The sequence below is a fragment of the Corvus hawaiiensis genome, chromosome 10 (genome assembly GCF_020740725.1).
Source record: "Corvus hawaiiensis isolate bCorHaw1 chromosome 10, bCorHaw1.pri.cur, whole genome shotgun sequence".
Taxonomy (NCBI): domain Eukaryota; kingdom Metazoa; phylum Chordata; class Aves; order Passeriformes; family Corvidae; genus Corvus; species Corvus hawaiiensis.
In genome coordinates, this window is record NC_063222.1 from 15,330,299 (window position 1) to 15,349,179 (window position 18,881).

The 18,881-nt window shown below is 39.1% G+C and overlaps 1 long non-coding RNA gene across 3 annotated transcripts in view; it reads right to left on the minus strand.

Moving 5' to 3' along the window:
* The window catches only part of LOC125330964, an 88,557-nt gene that overhangs the window by 52,417 nt on the left and 17,259 nt on the right, over positions 1–18,881 (minus strand). The window contains exon 3 of one of the 3 annotated variants that reach the window (XR_007205793.1): positions 10,783–16,403. The exons of the other annotated variants lie outside the window; for them this stretch is intronic. This is a non-coding gene — a long non-coding RNA (uncharacterized LOC125330964). Of the gene's footprint in view, positions 1–10,782; positions 16,404–18,881 lie in introns of those variants that run through there. 3 annotated transcript variants of the gene reach the window in all.

An 18,881-nucleotide genomic window follows, 5' to 3' on the forward strand; every position in this document is an offset into this window, starting at 1 on the left:
GTGAATTCAAGAGCTTTTGTTTCTCCCCGGTATTTACCTCTTTGTATACTTAGAGATAGCAATTTTTACCCCTCCAAACTCTGTTTTGCTGGGCACAGCTTCTTTTCAGACAGGCCATCCTTTCCTCTGATCATCATAGTAGTCAGCATACCTTCACAGCTGTTAAAATACCGAGAACATTTGCACCTTAACCACAGGGATTTGGAATTTGAGGTGATGTCTAACAAGCACCTTGGTCACTGGCATAAATACTCTCCTTGCTTCATTAAAAATATTTTACTCAATATATCTCCAAACTGTATTTTCCTTGTCTGTGGTCTAAGTGCACTGCTAGTTCATAGTAATTCTGTGATTGACTGTTACAACTAGGTGGTTTTTCTTTCTGTCACTTCCCACTGATAAGCCTACAGTTCATAGAGGTTCTTTTCATTAGTCCTTAAGTGCATGACCTTGCAGCGCATGACCTTAAATTCCATCCCATTTCTTCTAACCCAGTCTTCAAGGTCGTTTAATTCTTCCTGTATAATATTCCAATCCTCCTCTGTATTCATGACATCTCCCAGTTTTGTATCATCAGCAAATTAATTAGTACACTCCTACTTTTTCTGCCTAGGCCATTAAGGAAAATATTAAATAAAATTAATCCCCAGACCAATCCTAAAGGAACTTTACTAGTAACTTTCCTCCAGGGAAAGAGAGAAATCCTTTCAACATAACTCACTCTTGTCTCTTGTTCAGTCACTTCTTTACTTATCTTACGGTCCTGATACTTGCTCTTATCTTTTTCAATTTAACTAATAATTCCCCATGTAGTAATGCATCAAATGCTTTACTGAAGAGCAAAAAGGTTGAATCTATTGCATTGGCTTTATCTCAACAATCAAGTTGTCATTAAAATAAAAGGCATGAGATAACAAGTTTATCTGAATGACTTCTAAAAAAAATAAATTCTTGTTTTACTTAATCTCATTTTCCCATTTTGATTTTTTTTTATTATCAAAATCTGAATTTAGATTTTGGGTCACACCTAGATTACATTTAATTTCTATTCAGTCCTCAGTGCACAGTGATTCTCTTGGTTATTTTTTCCTCATATGACTGAGAAAGCTTTTGCCATCTCTTTAATTTGGTTTGCAAGGTCTGATTCTGCTAAGACACACCTTTTATAGCTAAACTGTTCTTACCCTGCCTCCATTTCTTGTCAGGCTTCTATTATTTCTCATACACTGTCTGAAATTGTTATTTATCTGCTAAGGCATATGGTTGGTCTCATGTGTTAGTCCCCTTGGTTTGAGATGCATTCCTCTTTTCTTATCCAGATTCCAGAAATGAATGTCCTAGGACACTGCCATATCAAATATAAGGAGCCTGCTTTATCCTATTACTTGTTTGTGGTTCAGATCAGGATTTTGGCTGTAACCATTATATTACCTTAAGCTGTAACAATTTCTAAGTTGAACACTGCTCATGTGTATTCTGTGCATAAAGCAGAGCTATCTCTCTAAACACTGTCAATTGATGTCACTTGTCCTTGCAAAGAGAAACATATCTACCTGGACAGGGAAAAGCTCAGAACAATTCCAGATGGCAGGAAACATCTAGCAGGCGTGTCAGAGAAAAATGACTCCTCATAAAGTCTTCCTAGTGGCATTTGATTTGACATAAACCCTGTAGAGCTCACTCAGTGAGCCACATTACAAAGATGCTTCCTCCAGCACATTCTGGAATGTACCAGAATTGGGCATAGCTGCTTTATACAAGTATGAATAAGCTCTAGGTGCCTTTTCTTGGGAGTAAAAGGCTGCGAACCATCTATAAGAGGTGCAAGCCAAATAGAATCAACCACTAGTAGCTCTGGTCATTAAAATCCATGAAGATTTTGACCTTTGGAATTGTTTTTCCTGTGTTTCTGTTTCTTCCCATAGTAGTATTGTCCCTAATCTCTTAACTAACTCATGCATGTCTGAATTCAGCATGTGCACCTACCATTCTCCAGGATTTCCCTTACACTGCTGCTGTCCTGACTGGTTATGTAAAGTTACTGTAACTGCTCAAAGGCTGTTCTCTTCCAGCATCTAACTCAGTGATGATTTCAGGCTGTTTCTGTAGTCAGAACTGTCAGCATAAGGAGCATTATGAATGTTCTATGACTCAGAGTTAATACAGCCAAATATGAGACAATAATTTTTTTTTTTTTTTTTGAAGGAACCTCCTGAAGGGTTCTTTTGTTTCTCTTAGCATATTCTGATTTTTAAAAATTTATCCTTGGCTTTCAATGGTATACATATTGGAGAAGATACCCTGCCTATTTACTCCACTTCTCATGCTATAGAGAAGCCAGTGCACTACAGGTCAAGGGGAGGGATCTCATAATAAAAGTACAGAATCAGTCATGCTGGTTAGACTAAATTTTCCATAGTTGCTCCTTGGGTCCAGCACTGGTCATTGGCTAGAGAAAAGCAGATTGTGGCATGCATAAAGCCTTATTTCCTCCTGCATTCTAAAAATGCAGGACTTGAAAAGTTTTTAAGCTTAGTGTTGGCTCCAGGTCATCTTTTTTAAGAACCACGGATGGACCAAAACTACATGATTTTGCCTTATTGTTTTTTTCAGTCCATCTATACTTTTAACCTCCATAGTTTTCTATAGAAATGAAGTCCACGACTGGCAGCATTTTCTCCATTTTAAACCTTAAAAGCTCATTTGCTCTGGGAGCCTTGCATCTCATACTGTGAGAAATAGTGTATGATGATTCCCTGTTCACATTCTGACATAATTCATGGTTTTTTCATAGTTTTCTGTCATATCTCTCTTCTGACATGGCTTTTGCAAGATGAAGAGTCCTAATGTACTCTAACTTGTATGAAAGCAGTTACATTCTTCCCATCTCCCTTGTAATCCTTTCCCAGCTCTCCTATATATTTTTAGAGATTCAAAGATCAATACTGAACACAGTGTTCAGTTTTATGCAGGATCATACCTATTTTTATTTTTTTTCTAATAATGCTTAACAATCAATTTTCAATTTTGGCCATTACTGATGTCTTCAGAGAATCATACACATTGCCTTCAAAACCTCTTACCTGAATATTTTGCAAGCCACTTTTACATAGGCCTAAGACTATTTTTCTCCCTAAGTTAGAATATATCAGTTTCCCAAACATAGACATGTAATGTCACATCCAAGGACTCGCTCTGTGTGTGGCTTCTGCCATCATCATATGGACATGTCCCCCCTCAGATGACTCTAGGTGTTTATTTTCAAGCAACTGGAACACATACTGAATGTCCTATACTATTTTATTCCCCATTTGGCTAGAAAATACTATTCCAAACCTTCACAGTCAGCTGTAGATCCATCAACCTTAAATAATTTTGTATTATTTGTGAACAGTGGCAGCTTCTGAATCATCCCCCTCCCTCAATAAATGTTATTTATGAATATAAGGAGTGCACAAATCCTCCGTGCTTTCTGAGCAACCATTCATTGTTGTGAAAAAAATTATTTTATTTCTACCTGTTGTCTCCTATTTTTATTTGGTTATTAATCCAAGCTGTTTTCTCTTATTAGGTTAGGGTTAGGGATCCTTTATAAGGCCTTTAGGAAACCCAGATGTAGTATCTTGATCACACAAACTTATCTCACATTTTTCATTGAGCTACTACAAAATTATATCCGTTCTCACAGAAACTGTATTCATACTTAACTAACTTACCTGCTGTCAAAGTTAAAATTCAGCAATTTTGTTGGGGTCCCTCCCCTGCCGTGTAGCCCTGGGAGAGGGGCCCTGAGGGCACAGACACGGGGCTTCCCTGCCCCTGCTCAGCCTCGTTCCCATTGGTTGGTTTGTGTTCCCTGCGCGGGCAGAAGGACCCTTGGTCCCGTGACTGGAACAGTTCCTGGGCAGAGCCCCGGCCATGCGGCTGGAGAAATAAACATCTCTGAAACAGCTATCAAGAATCTGTCTGTCCATATATATTTCCTTTCCACGGGACTCCTGGTTTGATATATGCGTGTTGCAGTATCCCCACTGCAACAAATGGTGGAGATTTGTGAGCAGAACGATCCCCGATCCCTAAGCGACTGATTTGTGTGAGTAAACCCTGGAAACTTTGGATTCCTCTTCTTGGTTTTGCTTTGCTATTCCGTATCTAAACTATGGAGGAACCGTGGGAAGACTCTTGGCTCTCAGAGCCACATATGGACATTTATCTTAAACTTAAAATGATTCTTGAACAACGATTTGTAAATTTTAGCTTGATTCAAGCTCAAAAAGAACTGAAACACTTCCTGGCATGGTTGTTTAAGAACTTTTTCTATGTTTCTTGGGATTTAATTCTTACCAAGGGCTTTTGGAAAACCGTTTGGACACAGTTAATACTGGAGTCAAAATATATGCCAATGGAAGAATATTTTCGTGAATATTATTTAGTTACCGAGACTGTTGAGCAATGTCAGCTGTGTCCTGGTGAAGGGAAGCCTGGCGCAGGGACCGTGCGGCCCAGGCCACGTGCACCGAGCGCTCTGCGAGCAGCAGCGAGGCAGTTCCCGCACGCGGGCGGAGCCACGCGAGCCACAGTGTCGGTGGCGGAGCGAGGCGCGGCGGGACCCGGCGGTGCCCGAATGGCCCCGTGCAGCGCGTGGTGGAGCGAGCCCCAGGAACGCCCGGCCGAGAGAGGCGGCGCGCGGGCGGCGGCTGGCGGCGATGGCGGTGGAACGGAGCCGCGCCCAGCCGAGACGCGCGCGGGAGCAGGGCGCGGGGGAGTCATCGCTCGGGGGCCCGGCCGAGACGTGGGTGCAGCGCCCGGCATCGGCAGCGAAGCTGCGACCAGAGGAGGCGACGCACGGAGAACTGAGCGGCACGGCCCAGCCCGGCCCGCGCAGCCCCGAACGCGACCCCGGGAAGAGCGCGCAGGCACCAACAGCCCCGAGAATTCCAACACGGGAGCGACCGAAGGAGAGAGCAAAGACGCAGCGAGACAGAAAACAGCAGACACTCGGAAAAAGGAAAAAATCATAGTAACTAAGATCTTAGGGATAGTAAAATGGTATAATGTTAAGCAAAATTATGGTTTTATAACAAGGTGTGACAACCAGCAAGACATATTCGTGCATAGAACTGCTATTAAAAAGAATAACCCTGAAAAATGCATCCCAAGCTTGGGAGATGGAGAGGTGGTGGAATTTAATATTGTACTAGGGAGAAAAGGGTTACAAGCATCGCAGGTCACTGGGCCTGATGGTGTTTCTGTAAAAGGCAGTATATATGCAAAAAATCGTAGTCATGTTAGACAGTATCTCTATTGTAAGCCCCCCCTACAGTTTCCCTTTCCTAATCCCACCTTTCCCTTTTACCCTATGTCCTATTACCCCCAGTGTATTCCCAATCCGTTTTTTCATCCATGGTTTCCCTCACAAAACCATGCTTTTGCCAATTGTTTCCCCAAAAATCCCTTTCCAATGCCGAGTGGGGGATGAAAAGGGGGAGGGAAGAAGTTAAACCCTCTCCTGCCTCAGTTTCCCCACAAAGCATGCTCAGAGATTTCTGTCTCCCTTCTGTCAGCCCTAAGATGTTCCACAGAATCTGTTTGGACATTTAAAGACTCAGGAGGGTGGCTTGTTTTGTCTTGAAACGGTTCTTGTTATGTTTATCCAGTTGTTTTCATTCTCCTTTTATTAAAATAGAACGGGTGAGGTGTTGGGGTCCCTCCCCTGCCGTGTAGCCCTGGGAGAGGGGCCCTGAGGGCACAGACACGGGGTTTCCTGCCCCTGCTCAGCCTCGTTCCCATTGGTTGGTTTGTGTTCCCTGCGCGGGCAGAAGGACCCTTGGTCCCGTAACTGGAACAGTTCCTGGGCAGAGCTCCGGCCATGCGGCTGGAGAAATAAACATCTCTGAAACAGCTAGCAAGAATCTGTCTGTCCATATATATTTCCTTTCCACGGGACTCCTGGTTTGATATATGCGTGTTGCAGTATCCCCACTGCAACAAAATTTCCCTGCTGAATTCTGTCTGGAGATATATAATTTGATCCTTATAATTAGATCCTGTTTAGTTTCTCTTATTTGTTGCAAAATCTCTTCCATTGACTCTCCAGTCCAAAATAGCTTCTTATATTCATGTCTTGTGAGAGTAAACCTGGAAGAGTCTCCTGATAGCCAAGAGCTGAAGGCTGCTTCTAAAGTTTAATTTTTCTTTCCCGCTGTGACCTGACATTACTTAAATGCTCCATTTACACTTTCAACATTGAGCTTCAGGAACTCCTTTCAGGACTTTCAGCAGACTTTGCTGCACCCACTGTATTGATTCTGAAGATGAACAGATAATAAACCACATTTAATGCATCTACCCAAAACCACACTCAGGTCACAACCCATCAGACAGATCTTTCTTCTTTGCAAACCACTCCCAGCACACACATACTATTGGTACTAAATTTGCTTCAAGAAAAATGAAATCAAAACAGATCAGTGAATAACAGGGGAACATTTTTTTATGGATAGAGAAGCCTTAATATGAGACAGAAGTATATACTGATTTTGAGTATGTCACCAACCTTATTGTCTTTGATCTAACTCTGTAAATGATCTTTTTTCTTACACATGTAGCACTATCATTTTTATAGATACTCAGTGCCAGTGATCCACTGCCTGTATCACAAATTTAAAAAAACCCAAAAGACTGATGTACATATTTCTGCTCTTCAGAAGGATGCAAAATGCCTATTAATTATATATCAACCATGCATAGGCAACCACAGACATAGAGTTAAAAAGGAGTTTCATGATAGACATGCCACTTACTGAACTGAATGGATATTTAAATCCCAGTTGTCTGAAGAAGGGGGAATTGAATGTCTAGTCTCTGTCTGTAATATCTTATTGAAATGAACAATACTGTGCACTTACAGAAGGAAGAAGAAAATTGCTTGGACAGGTAATACAAATTTCAGACATGTCAGTGATTGCTTTGCTTTGCCATTTCTGAAGTGTCAAGTTTTCAAATCAGTATTATTCACCTCTAATTAATATCAATACCCCGAACCCAAATCTTTCTGTAATTGCTTTTTCATGTGTATTTTCCATATGTTCTCACCCTAAGATAGTATGTAGGCTTGAGAGGCCTAAACCATTTATAGTTCGGCAAAGACCTTAAGCTGTGCTTTTCAAGTTTTATTAACAACAAGTTCCAGTTCCATACTGATTTCCCTGCTGTGCATACAAAAATGCCATGAGCATTTTTGGTGCATATTAACAAATGTCAACAGTACAAAACCAATCCTACATTTTGCAGATAATTAGACCATCTGAAATAATTTTGAAAAGATGGTTTCATTTGTGATCTGTGAGTAATTCACTTTCATGGACACATATTCCTTCTTAGAACTGGCTAGGGTAATTTACACATTACAAGGCTTCTAGAAATAGTTGGCCACTTATTCAGTGCTAATAAATTGAAAATGTGTGTGCATGATTTAACAGAAAAAGGAAGATGTGAATGTAATGCAGGTAATTGCTGAACTACAGTTGTACTTCTGACAGCTAAAGAATACATTAATAGAAATATCTGGAGAACACAAGTTATTTTGCATCATCTTTTAAAATGTTGACTTTTCTTCTAACTATTTGAAAACAATTATATGACTATTTTTGAGAAAATGCTTAGTGTCAAAACACTGGATTCCAGGCAAAGTGATTCTAGAGGTTAAAGCGTGAATTTGCAGGTGGAGAGGAATTGCAGGACCACATTCTTCCTTCAGCATCCCAACTGGACATTAGAGGAAAAGCAAGTTTCCCGTTTAAAAAAAGAAGGAAAAAGTCTTTGTTCCAAAGTATTTACCTTTCAATGAAATACTGATTTATTTTAAAAACAATTTATGGTGTAGCTCCTTTCTGCCAGGCTTTTCATGTCACCTGCCACTGGCTAAATTGGTCTATCCCTTCCAATGTCTGACTTTACAAAATTAACCTTCCATATTTGGGTTCTGGTTACTGGAAATGGACCTCTGCAGATTTACAAAGATCTTCAGTTTTGAAGAGGTGTCTACTTCCAAGGATAAACCTTTTCTTTATCAAGGTCCTTTTCCTACCTATGCCAGCACCAGGCATTTTGCAAGGTTTGTTACAAAGTCTATGGGGAATAAAAAAACCTGAGAGCTCTTAAAAGAGGTGGAGTTTTGTGAGATAAAAAAGAAATGTGGTTGAAGAATACAGGAGTGCTGTATGTCCTGGCATATTAGTGATGCAGCAACGTTTCCTCTTTTTTTCATAAGAATTTTTTCTTTGCTCTTAAAACCCCTCTGTTTGGCTTTTTTTGAGGTTTTTTTTGGTTGGTTGGTTTTGGGGTTCTTTTTAACTGTTTGATGTTGGATTTCTTCCATCCCAATGAGATTTTAAACAGACATGTATGAAAAATAAAAACTCAGACTTAAACTCTTAAGCAGGAAAACAGAAAGAAATTGAGCTGTGAAGGGCAAATGTCAATTTGCCCTTTTAATTGTAAATTTGTCAATTTAAAATTAAAGTAGTAAAATCTGTAATAGTGAAATCCGCTTGAAATGGTGCCACAGCACAGAAATTAAGTTGTAATTACTGAAAGGCTCAGCAAATACAAGAATTGCAGTTCTTATTAAAACAAGCAATGTTAGCCACAGTAAAGAGAAATAGGCAAAACAAAAAAAAATAGCCACAGTGTATAGACATTCTTATCTCTACAGGTATTTTTTAGATATTCCTTTTAATATGAGCCCAGGATTCAGTGTCTTCTCAAACTATGGACATCAGGAGAAGCATCCATGAGGCTGGGTCATGTTACAAAGGCATGAAACAGGTGTAAAGAGACTTAGTAGATTATATATTCCCATTGAAAGGGAAATACTTATCAGAAAGAACATTTTTAATGGCTTTGTTTGCTGGCCAAACCCACTCTTGCTAAGATTTGTAAAACTAAAATTTTTTTTAGTAGTTCATTTTCATTTTTGAGGCACTAGTAGCTGAAACTATCTACAATTACTTGTAACTGAGCTGACAAAGTATTTCAAACACAGCTCAGCCTCTCCTGCCTTCCTTCTTAATTCAGACATTCTGGAAATGGTGTCACTCTTACCACTCCTCCTATTATTTCTGCTCCGCATCTCTGGTGGCTTCAGATCTTCCTGCCGCCCATCCAACATGGTCTTTTAATATCCCTCAACGACTCACACCAGCCACTGGCATCAGAATCAGCCCTCAGCAGCCCAGCACTACCTTGCAAAGTGAATGTCATTATTGCCATTGATCGCCAATGGAGCAGGGGATCTGTGTCAGCTGAAAAGGCGCTTAACTCTTCAGTATTGCCTCAGTTCACGGCGGTTCCTTTTCTATCTCCTGATATTTTATTACAGCAGAATCATTTTAATTGGCACATGCTGGTGGAAACAAAACTGTATCTGTTGAGGGCCAGATTCTAGCACTCCTGCTCAGGTGGTACAAGTCCCTTGTTCTGGAGTGTGTCCATTGAAATCAAGAAATCTGCCCAATTGTTAGAGGTTCAGAGGAACACATTGTTCTGATAGGTATTCACTTTTATTCCATAATGTGCTTTAAAAATACACACTGTACAAACCATTAAAAAAAACTCCTATTAAAGTAAGTTTTGCCATAATAGAGCAGGGAAGCAGCAGGAAGGGAACAAAGGGCTACCCAGCACGACACTTATGCTAGCAAACACCAATTCACACCTGTTAACTACTGTGAATAAAATCTTTGGAATCAGTTCCTCAAAAAAGTCAAAGAAAGAAAGAAAAACTGTTCACCATGAAAGAAAACGGGAACCTCAGGTGTGCTGCTGAAAGCTTACAGAGTCAGATCAGCATTTATAATCAGTGACTTCTGAGACTACCTGAAGGAATGGAAGGAGAGGACTTGGCAGGTATACAAAGTATACACAAGCACAGAAGAATCCGTCCTCGTAATTTTGAAGTGAAATGGAGGATAACCCCACCAGGTCCCAGCAAAGACACAATGTTCTGAACTAAAAGTTCAGCCAAAGCTTTGGTCCTGGGAGATAATTATAAGGCTGCCTGACCTAAATGACCCAACTTAATGAAATGAGTATGTCTGAACTGAGGAGAAAAGAAAAATAGGCAGTGAGTATCAAAATAAGGTTCCTGATCTGTCACTGCTATTCAGATTCTTACGAAAAGAGACGTGTCATTGTCAAAGGCTTTTCCATTAATAGATGTCAGCCTTGGAGGCTACACACAACCAAGCAGAGTACAGAAATTCTGATCTCATTTCTATCTCAACAAATATGGTGACAGTTGCCTGAAAACTGTTGCTAAGGTCTGAAGTGATTGAATTCAGGACATCTGCTTAAGATGGGCGTTTAATCATTAGTGTTGTCAATCTAAAATTCAATTACACATCCTTACCTTTATGAGGACTTGGGCAACATTTCATCAACATGAAAAATCAGGAAAAATCTGTCCTCTCATTATTAATAATAATATTTCATTATACGGAATAGAATGCTCTTGCAGAGAGACCTAAGATTACTGAAGAACCTATGGGCTTACATCTTACGTATTTAAAATTAGCTTTACATTAGCCCTGGTTCCAACGTAAGCTTAAACTAGAAAAATCCAGCTGTGTGGAAGTCTGGCTTGGTGAATCTTCTAGTGGCATGGCTGTCTTCCACTGCATACCACTGAGAATGGATGATATGGCTTGTGTATGCGCAACCCAGCAATTCTTGGCTCGCCCTGTAACCCAAGCCTCTTCATAGATGACACAGCATAAATCCTGAGGTTGTATCCCATTTTCCTTTATTTATACACACATGTAGTGTTAAGGGATGCTTCAGCAAGCAAGAGCAAGGTACAGTACTTAATGTGCAAATTCAGTTCAGCAGAACTCCAACTAAAGCACGTCTGTCTCAAGGGCTTTTCTCTTAAAGAGTGATCCTAAGTTCTCCACAGAAGGAAACTTGCTGAACTACATTTTTCTGAACTTTAAAGAAAAAATGTCCTGATTCTAAACTGAATGAGGGAGTAAATGAATGAGCAACTTCACTGAAAGCAGGAGTGGCCCTGGTCTATTCTAGGAGAGCTGTAGAGAATCCAGACAACGAAGTCATGACAAGAAAATGTTCCCACTTTTTTTTGACTCTTTTATTGTAAGAACATTACCCATCTCAGTGGCTTTATTCTCAGCAGCAAACCTTCGACTGGTCTTTGAGGACTCTTAAATAACCTCCAGTATGGATGTAAAAAGGAAGCAAACCAGAACAATCAAACCTAAGGTTTACTTTTTACCATATTTCTAAGCTACCTTTTTGATTCTCAGGCTCCTGCCTTCAGCCTTTCCCAAGTCAGTTCCATTCCCATCTTTTTCTCTCTGGATGATTCCTTCACAGCAGGCAGAGAGGCACCACTTCCAGGCAATTCCTGCTGTGCATCAGTTGTTCCACTGTAGTCTTTTTCTTGAGGCTCCTTTGCATGGATCAGTCTCCCCAGCTACTTTGGCCTCAATTTCCATGCTTCTGTGTCTTTTAATGGTTGGCTGCAGTGAAATCTCATTTGGCTGGAAGCTGACTTGCTTCCTATTCTGAATAATAGATTTAGTCCTGGGATGTGACTGAGGTTTGTGTTTTAAAAGTCTTTCCTTTCTTTCCTGAGGATTAATGAACCTTTTCAAGTCGCCTTATGTGGTATAACATCACAAAGTGCTTTGTTTTGTCAAAAAATATCCAAAATATTTAGTATTTAGCTCTTAAATGTCTCCTGTTTTCCTTGTTCTTTGAAACTATGACCATTTGGAAAATTATGGTGTTCCCATTGCGGCATAGCAGACCCCTGATGGAGAGACTCATGTAATCTTACAGACTTGGGCCCAGCCTTATGTTCAAATTGGAAACTCATGGCCCCAACAAATAAATAAAAATTGCTGTGGAAAACTCCTGGTCATTTTAGAACTTCTCTGTCACTACACATATCTGTAGATGACTTAGAGAACTGCAGATGAGTAAAGAAATGAAGTTCAGAGGAGACTTACCAGGCTCACAGCTGTTTTGTACTGGATATCCTAGACTAGAAGATTTGTCATGGATTAGTTCCAAGTCAGTTCCTTCAAGACTACGTAATTTTTAATCTCTGCCTCATCCAGCTCCTCATCCCCCCTGGCTATATCCACATGCTTTTCTCTTGTTCAGACCTTTGCTGGGGGAGAAATAAAGTTACACTTGAAGGTTCTTGGAAGAAAATCTGGGATAATGTGGGACAGTAGAGGAGTAGAAGTCTGAATGGGGCCAAAAGAATTATTAGTCATTCATTTTTGACTTGACCATGCAGCAGAGGAGGGTATCCAGTACTGGTGGTGGAAACTGGATGGAGTATTCCTACGTACTACTTGGATGTAGTGCACAGATTTGTTTCCCTAAGACAAGGGTCCAGCTCAACACGTTCGTGGTGCTGCTGCGAGACAGAATTGCACTGTTGTCTTTGTGTGGCATTTAAGCAAAACCTTATAAAATGAAGGCCTTGTTGCCTTTGTAAAATCATGGCTCAGGCCTGTTACTTTGGCTAGGGAAGGACTGTGAGAAAAGTCCGTGAGAAGAAAAACAATTAGTTTTTACCCATGAGAATGTAGTATCAACAGAAGCAAGAAAGTTAAACAGTAGAAGGAGAAAACAGCAACATATCTGCACCTGTTATTTTTCTGAGTGTTTAAATGCTTATGCCACAGGTAGCCAATGGTAGTATGTTGTCGTTAGTAACAGCCAATGAGTCTATTGTAGTAGTTTAGCAGCCAATGAATATGTAACATGAATGATAACATACAAAAGGTGTATAAAAGAGGCTGCTTTGTTTAATAAACGGCGTTTTTGGCCCTTGAAAGAGGCACTGTCCATGGGTGTCATGACCGCCACAACAGCGACATCTTTGACCTTAAGGTAATCAGGATTTTGAGGTAAGATCTAGCAACATCACCTTCTTTCATTTGCCAGGCCCCAATTCCTCCTAATATCCATGGAGAACATTTTTGTCTTACCCAACTCCCTTTACATGAGTCTGCTTAAACATATATGGGCAGAATCATACAATGTTTCTAGGCAGGCTGCTTTTTCTTTGGTCTTCACAACACTTCTTTTACAGGTGTTAACTTTTTTTTGTCAGGAAATATAAAAAAACCAGGTACTAAATTGTATAAAATAAATGAATTGGAACAACTAAGATAAAGTTATTTAAGAATAAAAAAAAGATCTCCAAGAACAATTTCAAAAATATTTCTTTTCTAAATATCTGAGAAAAATGCCGGTATTTCCTTTTTGTACTGGAAGATTCAAAAGACAAACATAACCATAGTAAACTTTGATAGTATACACAGTACAGCTGAATATCCTGCTTCGTTGTCTCTATTAATGGTATCTTGTGATATTAATTTAAGAAAGAGAGAAAATTAACTTTACATATTTATTAGCAGATTACTCAAATGATTTATAATCTCAGAGGTCCCTGTAAGTACTGCTGAAAATTTTTCCATTCATTTCACTGGGCACAACAACATAAAATGACACAAAGTGCTTCTCTTATTTACTTATACTTCTCACCAGGTTATGCAATCTCTTCATTCTGCCACTAGCTATATCTCCTTTATTTTTGTCCTTAGGATTCTTCTACACAATTTCAATATGCTTGTCTGAGGGAAAAAAAAGGGAAAAAATATCTATATTCAGTTCAAATTTAAAAAATATCTTATGCTTACACCTCTTTCCTTTCACATTAAAGAATATTGGTTTTTGGAATTTTTTTTCAGTAAGGTCTCAAAAAGAAGACCTTTCAGGCTCGAGGACTAAAGACAAGACACCCTCACAGTGCAAAGATTCAGCTGAAAATTTTAATCAGGACTGGAAGTGGAGTTGGCAGATTGATTTAAATTAGGCAGGCCTGGCTCTATATTGGGAAGTCTATGCTTGCATATCCATTTTTTTTTACACCAGTGCTTCTTTTGGATTCTTAGATAAAAGAGAATAAAGTGGGCATTCTCCACTTGATGCAATTTCACTATACAGTGATTCCCATCAATGTATAATTAAAAGTGGATTTCCTTTTCCCTGAGATGGGGGAGGGTCTGCATAAACCTGGTTGATGTGAAGTGAACAAAGAGAACTTTCATGAGTTCTCCAGCAAACAGTCTATCAGTTACAATTCCTAGTGTTCACACTGCTGCACTGTTCAAAAGGAGCTCTAAAAAAAAAGTCAAGCAGGGGGTCCAAGAAGAATTCAACCCGCATGCCAACTAAGGGAAAGAAAGAGAAGGCAGGAAAAAAACCCTAGCTTTTGTTGTAAAAAGAACTAATGAAGCTGCTCTTAGAACTGTCCACGGTGACACAACAAGCCTGCGCACCCACACACATTGTGAGAATGCCAGTCACCCACGGTAATGAGAAAAGGAAACACTGTGGGCAAAGGAAATATATGAATACATTGCTTTTATGGTTTAACTGTAGGAAATCACAACGCTGGCCCACAATATCTTGTGCCAACTGCCGAAAGTGGTAAAGTAATACATAAGGTTGCCTACTTATATTTTTCTTACAGACAAGATGGACTAGTGGGGGGTAAAATCCCATTATCATTATAAATTGCTAATTAAATAATTATCAATTAGATGGGCAGACAGAACTCATTCCAATGAATTCCTTAGAGGGCTTTCAGTAAAGAAAAACAGTAATTTTGATTATTTTTTTTATCCATACTTCCTGCCTAGGGGCTCTAAATAGAGATGATACATGGTGTATCCCATGTTAGACTTTCACACAGTATATCTTGTGTTAGAGCTCAGGGACAAACACTGAACTTTGGTGCATATATAGATCTTTTTTCAGTTTTTCAGATAAATGGCCTTAATTTCATGATATTAATTAGATACCCAGGGTTATTTCCTAAGGAATAAAAAGAATACTTTCCAGGCTTTTACATGGCTTTGAGAAATCACTTTTTCCCAAGTAACTGATAATATTTTCTAATATGCCATTGCATTTTCTTTCCCCTTTTTTGCAGAATCCAGAGTTTTCTTTGAAATAAAATATTAAAATATGTAATACAACTATGTATACAGATGACAGGCAGGATTGAACATAGTGCAAGGAGTATCTTTAATGAACTTTGCTCTGTTCATTAACACCAAAACCAATGCAAAATTAAACCCTTTGCTTGCAGGTTTTAGCTGTCAAGATCTCAGATCAGACCCTTGAGCAAAATCAAAGTTGTAGCAGTACTGAGCAACAGAAATGATCCTATCCTGTACCCCTTACTCATGTAAATAATTTTTCTGAGAAGGGTCCCTCTGGCCCCTTTAAAAAACTTATTCAGCTATAATCAGTCATTACTCACATGTGCACAGAGTGGTTTCACCCACACTTTTCTTGTCCTAAATCAGTTTTGCAAGATAATTATAAGCTATAATGATTTGCAAGTGCTGTATAAGAAATTGTCAGTTGTCTGTGACAAGGAATATTTTCTAAGAATAGAAGTTTTGCAGACTGAACTGAAGAGTCACATTAATGTTTGGGACAGAGTTTTCATAGCCAGCAAACACCAACAAAAAGCGAGGAACGGAAATGGTAACATGAAAGATGGACTTTTAATTCCAAAGCCAGGAACATTTAAATATGAATGGGGCTTGCTGCCGTCCTCTATCTTTTGCCAGGAAATATGAAGCTCTGGAAGTCCTTTTGTTGCCTTCTTTGTTAACTGTATGAGGCTGAAAGGAATTATATGGCTTGTTTCATTTTCAAACCCTGTCACAATGAGGGTCTCAAAAATGAATGCTGATAAATACGTGAAAATGCTGAAGAGTTCATAAAGGATAGAAAACTTTCTTTTTCATAATCATCTGTCATCAGATGACTTACCAGGGACAAACATAATGAAAAACAAACAGCAAGGAAAAATTTTTAAGGTTTAGAAAGGGGGACAGAGTTGTAGAATAAAATTAAAATATCATGATAGAAAGATAGACATTTGAGAACAAGATTGAGAGATATGTTTAGCAATATGCAATCTTTTGCCTTCCTATTTTGCTATTTTCCCTGTTAGTTTCTGGGAGATCATGGAATCCCAAGGTAAGTTACTCACAGTGATGTTCTCTAATGTGATTTACTTTGAGGAATACTTAATGGAGAAAGGTGCCTACCACATTTAGTTATTGAGTTTTTGTTCACGGTTCAGGATTGATCCACTTGAGTCTTTCAGCAGGGAGTAGTTTTCCAGTGAGGCACAGCGTGACTCCAAATCAATAAGGTTAATAGATGTGGTGGCCACACAGTCAGAGGTGATGTGCCTGGCATTTTCCATGCCAATGAAGAAAATTTCTGATGACGAGATGTCATTTTTGTGCCGGCAGTAATGTCACCCTGATTACCTAGAGCACATAGCCAGTTAGTAAGTTAGCAAGACTGTAAATGGCCCATTAATCTGAATTATCTTTACAGGAACTGCTTCAAAAAATTTTGCTTGCACCCAAATTACTGGCGCTTCTGTGATTCTTGAAATGCCAACAGCATACTTGCTATATAAAAACAATACTGCTGTGTAAAACTGACTAAATGGGAATTGCTAGCCTGGGACTTCACTCTATATTTCTAACTCTCCACAGCATACTATAAAACGTGCAATGGCAGCCTTAAAAAAAGAAAAGAAGTTGCATGTTGTTTTAAACAATAAACACACGTGCAAAGAGGAAAAAAATGCAATGCAAGATACTATTGGAAAAAAAGAAATAATGTAGATGACAAATCTGTTGTAATGGGAATGTGATACATTGGTGTTCCTGCAGTTCTAATTTTCTCTGACTTTTAAAATATGCAAACTCTTAACAGTGCCTCCCAGATCATTAATGGGTACACATTCCCAGATGGCCTGCATTGTGAACAAAGTGTTGGACCGGACTGGAAAGAGAAATCTGTTTAATATTCCAATATCTAAATGTCAGGAAGGTGTAATTCAGAGTGCCACTGAAAGATGAGCTGAACAGAATACAATTTATGGTGACTTTAGTTAACAAATGGCATTAAGGGAAGAATTTCCATAATTAAATCATTAACTAATATGAAATATTGATTTCCTCTCTGATGTTGCTGTATTATCACTTGTCAGACTTGCAGATAAGCGAAGAGCACTCAGTGCAGTCCCGACCAGGAACAACAATAATTTGCATTATGATAACACTGTCGAGCACTATCAAGCACAGAAAACAGAGCAAGGTGCCATGTGTGCCAAGCCATCCTTGCCCCAAAGAGCTCATAGATAAGGCTTTGATGCAAAATAATAGGATGGTTGTAAGGGATGTCTGTGCAGACAGACTAGATAAAATGATGATCTTTACTAGGAAGCTGCTCCCACAGTGGCTTCCTCACGCTCTCTACTGCGTGGTAACTGATTCAGAGCTTCTCCTGGCCATCTCGTCAAGGCTTCTAGACAACTGCTTATCTGAAGAGATAAATTCTATTGCAGTTAATATCAAGAACTTCCATTTTCTAACCATGAAATTTCAGGGTTTTTTTGGCTGCTCTTTATATATTCCTGTTGCCCAAGGGAAGTTGAGTACGTACTGTGGAAGCAGTGCAGCACATTAAATAACGATTTTACTTATATTCCAGTATGCTCATTAAACATGTTAAATAGTGGAACATATTAAGTTAACTTGAAAATGCAGAAGGACTAGAAGAGGCAAAATTAAAAAAAATTTACACTGAAAAGATCCTCCTTAATTGAGTTGTAATCAGTTAGTATTGATCATTAGTCCTTTTATCAGCATGATGAAGATAATGATGATAATGATGACGATGATGCAATGTGCAGCACTTGGATCATAAAGAGAGGATGGAAAATTGTTTAAATATTTGAGGATAAGTCTTTCTTGAAGGTGATACAGACTGCACAACCTTGTCTATTACTCTCGAATTCATGACAAAGCTTGAAAAGAAGTTGAATAAGCAATTTTTTAAAATATACTTTCCTTGACCTCGTTTTAAAGAAATGGTCCACTCTGTTCTAAAATGGAAAGAGGCTATATTTTTGAGAAATGCTTTCAAAAAAAATATTATTTTCTACCTCAGTCTTTCAGCAGGAAAGCAGTTCTTTTGCCAGTCAAACATTCAAAAATCATGTCTCATTTGAATAAATTAACATATTTTGTGGCAAAAATTAATTCCAAGGAAGGAACAATAAATACGAAAGCAATTTAAATTGTGTATTTTACAGGGGAGGGGGGGAAAAAAGAAAACCCAACATTGTCATGCATATGACAGCTCAGCTAATTTGATGGGCTTTGATGTTAATTTAGGGTTTACTTTAATTTCAAAACATATTTTTTCACTTAATAAGGGAAACAAAAGAAACTTTCAACCAGTTTGTTATCTGGGAATGTTTTGGCTTCTCAAATGTGAGAACATGATTGTTTTTATTTCCAGGAGGAGATAATAACACTGAAGCAATAAAAAAGAGTCAAGGCAGCTTGCACAGCACAGGAAGTTCACAGCCAGAGACTTAATTTCCCACACAATGTACTGTGCAATGGGCCCATTAACATAGATGAATAGGCTCTTTAAAGGTTTTTTTTTTCCAGATATGCAGCTGCCGCTGAATGGTGCTATGTTAATAAGGTACTCACTTGCCTATTCTTCAGGTACTCTGGCATTCTCTACCTAGGTAATCTCCATATAGGAAAAGCTATTAGGGGTTGTATCTCCTACCACACCTTCAATTATTTTAACACCTGCACTGATAATCCAGGCAAGGTAAACTGGTAGGGGGCCAAGGGTCTAAGTCCATCCTCTTCTCCCCCCAGAAGTCACATCTCACGGGGAGGGGCTGAAGGAGAGGGGGGAACGAAAAAAAG